Genomic DNA, 9,899 nt, shown 5'->3' with positions numbered 1-9,899 from the left:
GGTCAGGGAATACTTTGTGAAGGCCCCAAGCCTGCCATTTCTGATCCTCTTGAGTACTGGGCATGCAAGACTGTCATATGATCAGACCTTGCTAACATAGCAACTGCATTCCTTTCCTGCCCTCCAACCAGCATGCAGAGTGCGTGGGTGTTATCCTACCTGGGAGACATCCTCAGCCCTCACTGATCCCACCTGAATAGGATAGATGAGTTCTTTCTAAAGAACAGGGCTCCTTTTCTAGCAGGAGCTCCTCTGCATATTAGGCTACACCCCCTGATGTAGTCAATCATCCTGGAGCTTACAGTAGGCCCTGTACTAAGAGCCCTCTAAGCTCTTGGAGAATTGGCTGCATCAGGGGGCGTGGCCTAATATGCAGAGGAGCTCCTGCTAGAAAAGGATCCCTGCTAAAGGATAATCTCATTCTGCTGAGCTACCCTGTTCTGGACCGGGTGAACTAAGAACATGGCTTCCATTAATCCTCCCACTTTCCCCCCTTTCTTTTCCTCTCAGTCACACCTCTGGCATTGGGTGGGAGGATGGCTCTCTGCCAGGTGAGGTTGGGCTTTGCCCACAGTCAACCCACATAACGTCAACCTTGCCCTGATAAACCATTAGAACCCAAAGTTCCCTCTAAGCTGTGCTACGGTGTACTGGCACATAAAATTGTAGCTGGCAGCACAGGGATTTTTAGCTCATCCCTTTAGAAGGCATCTTCCTTCAACTGAACCCCCTGGTCTAATCTTTTTGAAACTTGAGGTTTTTGAGGAGAGGCACCATCAGCTATGCTATAAATTCAATGCCTCTACTTCAAAAAATAGCCCCCCCCCCAATACCCCTGGATCAATTCTCCATTATAGCCTATGGGGTCCATTGACTACATGGGCGCCATAGGCTATAATGAAGCCTGGGGGAAAAATTGTTTTTTGTACACCCCTATTATGCTTTTTAGGAGTGCCCCGTAGTGCAGAGTGGTAAGCTGCAGTACTGCAGTCCAAGCTCTGCTCATGACCTGAGTTTGATCCTGGTGGAAGCTGGGTTCAGGTAGCTGGCTCAAGGTTGACTCAGCCTTCTATCCTTCCGGGGTTGGTAAAATGAGTACCCAGCTTACTGGGGGTAAAGTATAAATGACTGGGGAAGGCAATGGCAAACCACCCCATAAAAAGTCTGCCATGAAAACGTGAAAGCAATGTCACCCGAGACGGAAACAACTGGTGCTTACACCGGGGACTACCTTTACCTTTTTATTATGCTTTTCAGTATGGTTTGTAAGCTGCCTTAAGTCACGGGGGAAAGTGGGATACAAAATATTTGAATAAGTAGTTTGGACAGACTGATAATATTTAGCAACTTCCTGGTTTTTAGATTAGGGCAGGATTCTGAGAGTGCTTGTTCCACCTCTGTTATACTAAACCTGTAATGCTGGTTGTCATATTTCATTTTTTTAAAGTAGACTTCAAGAGTTCCCCCCAACATCCCAAGTGCTGGTATGTTTTCTAAGGCTCAATGCAAGGTGATAGTCCAAGGCCAAGTCTACCAATATAATGGACTGGAGCAGGTAGACCTGTTCTCCAGAGACCAAGCCTACCAATATAGTGAAAAGGGGGAGGTAGATCTGCTTTCTGGAGGCCTAGTCTACCCCCATAAAGGACATTTCCTGTAATGAAATTTGGCTTTATAATTTCTAAATTATTCTTACAATATAGTTTAAAAGAATTCATTCTGAGATTTTTACAAGGCTGTGGAAATAATCTTCTAAAAAACTAATTTACACGATAGTCAAATGTAGACTCAACTCACTTTAATTCTGCGAGCCTTTTTTCACTCAGGAGGTAGAATTTTTGCTCACAATACTGTGGAGCTTAAAGGGAACACTGACCAGAATCCTCCTCATGGTGCAAAACCTGCCCCATGAAATAGCATCTACCTCATACTTGTATGTTGAATGTGTTTCATATCATATTCAAGTGCTTTGTTTGATTCAGTAACTTTGACCACCCCACCCCACCCCGAAAGTCTAATCTTCACCAAATCTAGTGGGCAGCTAGAAGAGAGTCAGAGATACCCTGTGATTCTGGAGCCTCTAGGACCCTGGAGGGAGCTGCCTCCCACATGAACAGGTTCCTGAACCAAACTGGGCTTTCCCGTTTTGTGCCCACCCTAGTACCAAATGTCTTTTTCTTTCTTTCTTTTTGCTTTCAATTCTCAGTAGGCTTATGGAGACCCTGTAGGGTTTTCAAGGCAAGAGACATTCAGAGGTCATTTGTCATCACCTGCTTCTGCATAGTATTGGTATTCCTTTGTGGTCTCCCAACCAAATACTAACCAGGGCTGACCCTTCTTAGCTTCCAAGATAAGACAATATCAGGCTAGTCTGGGCAATTCATTGCCAACACCTGGTTGCAAAAAAAACCTACACACGATGACTAAAATTATAAGAGCCAGTTTGGTGTAGTGGTTAAGTGTGCGGACTCTTATCTGGGAGAACCAGGTTTGATTCCCCACTCCTCCACTTGCACCTGCTAGCATGGCCTTGGGTCCGCCATAGCTCTGGCAGAGGTTGTCCTTGAAAGGGCAGCTGCTGTGAGAGCCCTCTCCAGCCCCACCCACCTCACAGGGTGTCTGTTGTGGGGGAGGAAGGTAAAGGAGATTGTGAGCCGCTCTGAGACTCTTCGGAGTGGAGGGCGGGATATAAATCCAATATCTTCTTCTTCTTCTTCTAAACTATGCTCTCAATGACTGACTGTTCTGGGAGCTCTGTGTTGAGAATAAAGGTTTTGAATGTTTGCTATTTAAAAGTCAACTGACACATTTCTATGACTTTTTGACATGATTTTTTTGCTCAGTGATAAACTCAGATCAGACATGACATTGCTTTTTTATCAGAACTATTTGCAAAGTTCAATGAAATGAATTTGCCATTGCAAGGAAATAAGGTCAAACTTCTTAAGGCCAACTCTGTTGTCTCTGTTTCAAAGTTATTCTATTCAAATATAATATAGGCTATTATGAGCTATAGCAATTTCCAAGCCTGTCTGAGCTAGAAGAGAAAGTTGGGATGCAAGATTATGGTCTGCAAATTTTTTGTGACCATTTGGATATCCTTCATGATGATACATCTGAGTGATTTAAGGAACTTCTTTTCATGGAAGTTTCAAGCTGGGTGATAAATGCATTTTAAAATACTAAGGAAGTGGGGTAGTGGAGGAAGAAATACAGCTACAAAATGACACTGAGCTGATGCCAAAATTTAAGACATTATACCAAGAGTTTTGGTTACAAAAGGAAAATTGTGATCACTATCCTGCACTATGGACAATGCTTAACAGAAGCTCTTACTTGCATGAATACATGCCATCCAGACATGCAGAGTTGTAATTTGTTCATTCACCCTATGCTTGCAGTTTCCAACACCTCTATTTAACCTTGTTCTTCTTATACACTTGATGAAAGCAGTGGCTTCAATGGGAGATATCTACCCTACAGATTTATTTTATTTATACCCTGCCTTTCTGTCCAATGGGACCCAAAGTTATATATTATCCTCCTCTCCTGCCTTTTATCCTCACAACCCTGTGAGATAGGTTAGGCTGAAAGTGCATGACTGGTCCAAAGCCACCCAGGAAGCTTTCATGGGAGGATGCAAAGAACTGAATTTCTCTGCTGTCTCCATGTCTGGCTTAAACAATCCTTTCACTCCGTTGTAACCCACTGGCCCAACTAGTCCCGTATCCAGTTTTTTGTTCCTGACAGATGGCATTCACAGAATCTCATTCCACTACTTATTGGACACAATAATAAAGGACAAGAAAATTCAGGAACCAGATTCTTGGTATCTGACTTCTGGATCCAATCCAAAAGAGAGAGAGGTTGCTTGTAACACCCAAAAGGTGATGATGGAAAATTTGGGGCCTACATGTACAAAAGTCATGTGAGACAGGGTCTCAGGTAAGGAGGAGATTTGGGTGAGACTGACTAAAAAGGTGGCAGTTCAAAGACTGGGACTGGAACTGAAGACCTCCTGAGCTGAGACCTCATTCTAACTGGTTTCACTTTGATCCATACAGTGTTTGACATGCCTCTCCTGCCACCTCTTCTTTCTAACTTGCCAAACCAGGAGGGGAGTGGTAGGAAGGCAGCAGACACAGCACAGAAAACGATTGATGCTTAACAATCATGCATGCTTCAGCATACTAATGAGTAAATTAACTGCCAGACAAACAAGAAAAGATTAATTCCCCTATGAGAAAAGAGACATTCATGTGGATCTGATGCTTCAAGAACAAATCTGATGGAGGGATACTAGTGCTTAATAGCTGTAGCTTTTAGTTGAAGCACTGGATAGCCAATATGAACGGCCTCTCCTGCTCAAACTGTCTGCTCTACCTGCTGGCTTAAATTGCAAAAAAACTGGCACTGGCAATTTGGGAACCCATGGATTGGACCATATTTATTAAAATCTGAAGCAGACCCAGGATAACATGATTTTAGAATGCCATATCAGTGTTTTCAACATATCATTTTAACTGATGTATTTTAGAGTTTTTAGATATGGTTTACTGTATAGCCTTTATTGTTGTAACATGCCCTGAGCCGCCTTCAGCGGAGAGGGCATGATAGAAAATAAATACAGTCTTCCTAAGAGATTGCTGAAATTTTAAGTACTTCAAAGCCTTTGCCTCTCGAGTCTCTTTCTGTTTCCCTCTGATTAGTCCCTTCATTTTTGTTCAACTTTTTTCTCTTTTGAAACCAATCATGATTGTTTTGGACTTAGGGGGCAACTTTCCATTGATGTAATTTCTAAAAAATATTTTTTAAATCCAAATATCTTTAGAAGTAAAAAGTACAGCATGGCAAAGTTGCACAAAGTTTCAGTTATAAAAACCAATCAAGCATCAAGAAGGGAAGCTAGTCTTTTGCTCCCTGATTGTTATGGCAGCCAAAAGGTACTTTGCAACTAGACTAGTGGTATGGGAACATCGGTCAGATAACAGAAAGAAAACCAACTTTGCCTCAAGTAGTTCATAAAGGTTAGACAGGATAGGTTTGATTACACAGTCCCGCACTTCCCCATAGAAATCACAGTGAAGTAAGACATGGGTGACTGTTTTGAGGTGCCTTCCATTACATGGGGCAGAATCTTTCCTGGTGAGAGATGTTGGCAAACCTCCCAGACAGTACCGCTGAAGGTAAAACATTAAGTCTTCCTAACATAAAAGAGCGGTGTAACTGGGGTGATGTAAACTGGGAAAGGTAGGCAGCAGGCAGCCCATAATTTGGAAAAATACCAAATGCTAAAGGGCAACACGTTTTATGTTCAGAGGAACAAAGGGACTGTTTCTCAATATCTAAAATCCTCTGTTTCAGAATTCTGGATGCCTGCATTTCATTTTGCATACAGAGGTTGTCCAAGGAGACACCTATGGAATGTATTTTCTTCTGGATCTGACTGTACCAATTGGAAACAAAGGAGTCTGCTAGCATCATATGAATATAACTAGCAGGATCTGGCCTAAAGTGTAGGCATAGTCAAAACTTTATGGTTAGTAGCAGGTCTCGATCAAATGGGTTCGTGTCTAGGCACATTGCAGCATAGCTAACACAGCTGGGGACCCCCAAAAATACGGCATAGGAACACTGCCTGAATTTGCTCAAGTTGGAAATTGATGGCACAAATCCAAATGGGGATTCCATATAATAACTGAGATACTGTTTTGGCATTAAAAACATAAATGGCGGCTGGGACAAATTGGTTACCCTTCTTGTAAAAGAAGCTAACCACTGCAGACGAGCTGCACTTTGCTGAAATGACTGCTTGCTTACGTTGAACTATCCAGTTATGATTGTACTAGAAAAAGACTCCCAAGTATTTAAAAGATTTCACCTGTTCAATATTATTTCCATTGAGGCACCAGCTTTGTGGTTTCCAGGACTCTGAGAATACTATAATTTTGGATTTTGCATAGTTTATAGACAGGAAATTTGTCTCGCAGTAGGAAGTAAAGGCGAGTAGCAAGCGCTTGAGGCCCTTCTGCAAGCATGACAGTACAACTGCATCATCTGCATAAAGCAATAAAGGGATAACATGAGGCCCAAGTCTAGGGGAGTGACCATCAATAGCATTTAGGGAGGGGGCCAGATCATTCAAGAATAAATTGAACAGATAAGGGGCTAGAACACAGCCCTGTTTGACTCCCTGATTAGAAGTGATCTTTTGGGTTAACGCACCTAGGCCGTTATACCGCTATTAAGGGAATACATTTTATGGATAAGAAAAAGTAGGCGTTTATCCAGACCCATGATGTCCAGTTTATTCCAGAGAAGGTCCCTGGGAATAGAGTCAAATGCCCCTTTTAAATCAAGGAAGGCCACAAACAGCCTTCTCCCCCCTGTACCACTGTATTTCTCTATCAGATGGTTAAGTGTTATGCAGTGGTCCAGTGTAGACTTGCCAAAGCAAAATCCAATCTGTTCTCTACTTGGGAGATTTTGCTCTTGCATCCATGAAGTAAGTTTTCCCAAGAGGTGTCTTGCATATAATTTGCCTGCTCTTTCAAGCAAACTAATTGGGCGGTAGTTCTCTGGTGCTTGCGGGTCACCCTTCTTGTAAATTGGGACCACTATGGATTTTGTCCATGATTCAGGCATGGTCCCTGTTTTATCGATGACTGTGAAGAGAGTCACCAGAGGAGAAGCCCACCAGTCAGGATTGTTTGTAAATAGCTCTGGTGGGAGACCGTCTGGGCCTGGAGCCTTCCCTGCCTTCAACTGATTGATTAGATGATTGATCTCATTAGGACTAACAAGGGGCCATTCAGGTAGATTGGGAGGGATTTGTTCTTGCTGATCTGATACAATAGACAGAGGGTCAAAAAATAAGTGCTGAGAGAGAGATGTGGATATCAATAGGTCTGATGAAATTAGTGCAGGAGGTAGAAATTCTACCATCGACCATAGCGGATCACTGTCCTATCCTTCTTGAGATGGGGTGTAGTAGAAGGAAAACAGGTTGGAGAATGTATTCTGGCTTGACTAAAAACAAGAAGTTTGTTGAATATATAAAAGAAGAGCTGACTTTTTTTTCCCAAGCAAATATACAGGAAGAGATGTCATACACGACAGTGTGGGAAACAAGTAAGGCTTATTTTAGAGGTTTAGTTATTAATTTTACAGCAAACAAGAGACGAGAAGATACCAAAGCTTTGGCAGAATTGACGGAGTTAATTACACAGAAAGAAAACCAATTAAAGGTTGATCCTTCACAAAAGAAAATTAAAGATGAAATCAGAAACTTGCAACATAAGCTCCACTTAGTTGTGCTAGAGGAAATGGACAGGAAAATAATGTATTCTAGGCAACAGCATTTCGAGAAAGCAAATAAACCAGGTAAATGGTTAGCCTATAAAATTAGGAAAGAAAAGGAAAAAAAGATAATAAAGGTTTTAAAAGATAAAGAGGGAAAACACAAATCGCGACTTGAAGATCTAAAGATAATTATAAGAGATTTTTACACAAATTTATATAGAAAGGGGGAGATAATTAAGGGAAAGCAAGAGGAATATTTAACTAATAAATTACTGACAAAATTATCGGAAGAAAAGAAAAAGATGTTAAACGATCCGATTGCTATGTTTGAGATAGAAAAAGCGTGGACCAATTTAAAGAGAAACAAGGCGGCTGGTCCAGACGGTATACCCGCGGAGTATTATATCACTTTTAAAGATACTCTTATAAATCATTTTAAAAGCTTAATTGAAGAGGTTTGGCATTCTGCAAATTTACCTGAATCCTGGAGACATAGCAACGTTACTCTCATCCCACAAATGGGTGGGGAACCGGATGACATTAAATCTTACCGCCCAATATCTTTACTGAATGTGGACTACAAATTATATTCCTCAATTTTGGCAAACAGATTAAAAAGGATATTAAATACCTTAATTCACCCAGACCAAACAGGCTTTCTATCGAAAAGATATATGAGATCAAATATTCGCATACTTCTAAATGTTATGGAATACTATGAAATCAATCGGGATAAGCAAGCTGCTTTTTTTTTTATCGATGCGGAAAATGCATTTGACAACCTAGATTGGAACTTTTTGTTTGAAATCCTTAAGAAAATGGATTTCGGGAAGGATTTTATAAAGAACATCCAAGCTATTTATGAAAAACAGTCAGCCAAGATAATTGTCAACAATGACTTAACGGAAGAGATAATACTGGAGAAAGGTACGAGACAAGGCTGCCCGTTATCCCCTCTGTTATTTATCTTATTGTTGGAAGTTTTAAATGATGCGATACGGAAAAATGTGAAAATAAGAGGAGTAAAGACAAAGGAGAAGAATACAAAATATTGGCCTATGCGGATGATATGGTCTTAATTGTTCAAGACCCTCTAGAATCAGTAGAAGAGGTTCTAAAGGAGTTAGGCGAATATGGTGAGGTAGCCGGACTAAAGGTGAATAAACAAAAATCAAAAATTCTGACGAAAAATATGACCTCGCAGGAAATCCAAGATATTGAAAAAAGGACGGATTTTAAATTGGAAAAAAAATAAAATATTTAGGTATAACAATAACTAATAGGTGTAGTACTATATATGAAAATAACTATATCCCGCTTCTTAAAGAGACGGAATCACTGTTAAAAAAATGAAGTAATTTAGGATTATCCTTCATGGGGAGGGCAGCTTTAATTAAAATGAGTATTCTCCCAAAGGTTTTGTTCCTATTACAAATGGTAAATTTTGCTGTTAGAAAACCTTTTTTTGTTAAAATTAACCGTCAGATAAGATCATTTATTTGGCAGGGAAAGAAACCTAGAGTTAGGTGGAAGATTTTAACAGACGTAAAACAAAATGGAGGTTTAGCGCTTCCCGATTTAGAAATCTACCACCTAGCTTGTACGATTTTATGGCTAAAAGATTGGGTAACTCTAGAGGATAAGCGCATTTTAGCGCTGGAAGGATCAGATTTACAGGCTGGTTGGCACGCCAATCTTTGGTATTTAGAAAAACCTCAAAATTATTTTAGAAACCATCTGATCCGGAAATGTCTTTATGAAGGATGGATTAAGATTAAAGGTAAAATATATGGGGAAAAAAACCCCAGATGGATTTCGCCTGAAGAAGCCTCTGTCCAACCCCAGCTGTGGAAGACATCAAGTGTGATTAGATATACAGATTTACTGGACGATAACGATAAACTGAAAAAGAAAGAGGAGTTGAAAGCGTTGGGATTTAATGTAGATTGGTGGGTAATGGTACAGATAACTACAAAATATAATAGGGACAAACTGTTAGGTTTTACTAAGCACAATTTTGATTTCGATAGAATATTAATGTCTGGACCACATAAAGTAATTAAAAAGGTATATAATTATTTGTTACAAATGAAGTTGGAGGATGAAACGGTCAAAGAAGTTATGATAAAATGGGCAAAAAATTTAAAGAAAAACATTACTTTAGAGCAATGGGCTATTCTCTGGAAAAATAATTATAAGATTATTAAACCGGTCAATTTCAGAGAAAATTTTTTTAAACTTTTCCATAGGTGGTACATTACACCGGTTCAATTAAGTAAAATTAATCCATCTCTCTCCCCAAAATGTTGGAAGTGCGGGTTACTGATAGGTTCATTTTTTCACTTATGGTGGTTTTGTGAATTAACTAAAAAATATTGGGTTGATGTGCACAGATTATTAACAGAGATATTAAATGTGAATATACAATTTAAACCAGAGATAATGCTACTTTCGTGTGTCCGAAATGAAATCCCACGTACATTACAGTTTATATCCTGACAGCGGCTAGAATTCTCTTTGCAAAAGTATGGAGACAGAAAGGTGTCCCACAACAGGATGAATTAATCCAAAAAATATTAAATGTCGCAGAAATGGAT

Source organism: Heteronotia binoei, chromosome 7 (genome assembly GCF_032191835.1).
Source record: "Heteronotia binoei isolate CCM8104 ecotype False Entrance Well chromosome 7, APGP_CSIRO_Hbin_v1, whole genome shotgun sequence".
Classification (NCBI taxonomy): Eukaryota; Metazoa; Chordata; class Lepidosauria; order Squamata; family Gekkonidae; genus Heteronotia; species Heteronotia binoei.
The sequence above is the reverse complement of the archived record's forward strand: the minus strand, read 5'-3'. Positions refer to the sequence as shown.